This window comes from Macrobrachium rosenbergii, chromosome 42, assembly GCF_040412425.1.
Source record: "Macrobrachium rosenbergii isolate ZJJX-2024 chromosome 42, ASM4041242v1, whole genome shotgun sequence".
Lineage (NCBI taxonomy): Eukaryota > Metazoa > Arthropoda > Malacostraca > Decapoda > Palaemonidae > Macrobrachium > Macrobrachium rosenbergii.
The window spans coordinates 51481153-51482420 of record NC_089782.1 but is presented as its reverse complement, the minus strand read 5'-3'; positions in this window follow the sequence as shown (position 1 = coordinate 51482420).

Sequence of the window (1268 nt, the reverse complement as noted above, 5' to 3'; positions counted from 1 at the left end):
TTCAAATATTTCTATTTATTTCATTTCCCTGGTTCGAGCTCACTTCAATTACTTGAAGGAAAACATCTCACTTACCCTCTATCCCTAATTCAAATCAAAATTACTGGTGGGTCAATGAATGAAACTCTGATATAATATTTTAAATACAAAAATTTATTTCTAAATTCAAAGATTATACATGACATTTAACAGTCTCAGGGAAATTATTATTATTTGAAAAATTGATTAAATCTGAATTAATCATCAGTCAAAATTAAATCAGAAATTAATTTATTAATTCATAAAAATTATTCACGAAAGATTTAAATTGTTAAATAACAAAACTTGATTGAAAGGAAATATACTGTAAGTAAATTAATTCCCACGTGTTAAACAAAATAAGGCAAATAAATCAATCATATAAAAATGTGGATACAAAAGACACAGAAATATACTGGCAAAAGATTAAATATCTAAAAATGTAAAGCAAAAATTAAGGCAATAGCAACCACATCACATATATGTATAAAAGAAAAATTCTTCAAAAGATAAAGCATAAAACATATAACACAAAAAATATTAAAAAAGTGAAAAGGTATCTTTACATATAACCACTCTAAATATTTTTCTTAGTGCACTAGAAACCCACAATTGTTTACAATACCTTGGTACCAAATTGCTTCGTGTTTTAACCTACGTTAGAACACATAATAAAATACACTGTTCAGATAACTCAGACACATTTACTAAGGAACTAAACAGTTAAAGAATATATGAGTGACCATCGTCTACCAAAATATCAATTACATTAAAACGGGACATTCGTAATCCCGAGAGCGAGCGAGCGAGCGGGAGAGAGAGAGAGAGAGAGAGAGAGAGAGAGAGAGACGCGAGATGAAAACGCAGCCCTTTCCACAACGCTTTTTGGTCTCTGAGTGTCGACTCCTCTGTATGGGGGTCTAGAGGTCTAACCACAGTGTTTTGATCGAGTCCCAATGGAATGCATTACTTCAGCAGTTTTGAAAATAGACTAACAACCGCTCTCTATACAACGAACAAGGGTTCTCTCTCTCTTAGCGCCACTCACATCCTCTCTAACTATACAGCGTCTCAAGACATACAGCGTTCAATCATTTTACCTACGCTAACTCTTTTACGGTATTATAAAGAACACAAAATCATAGTTATCAACAACTCACATACACACACGGGGAGATTCTGTATTAGTGAAAACCACAGCATAAGAATATATAATATATATATATATATATATATATATATATATATAT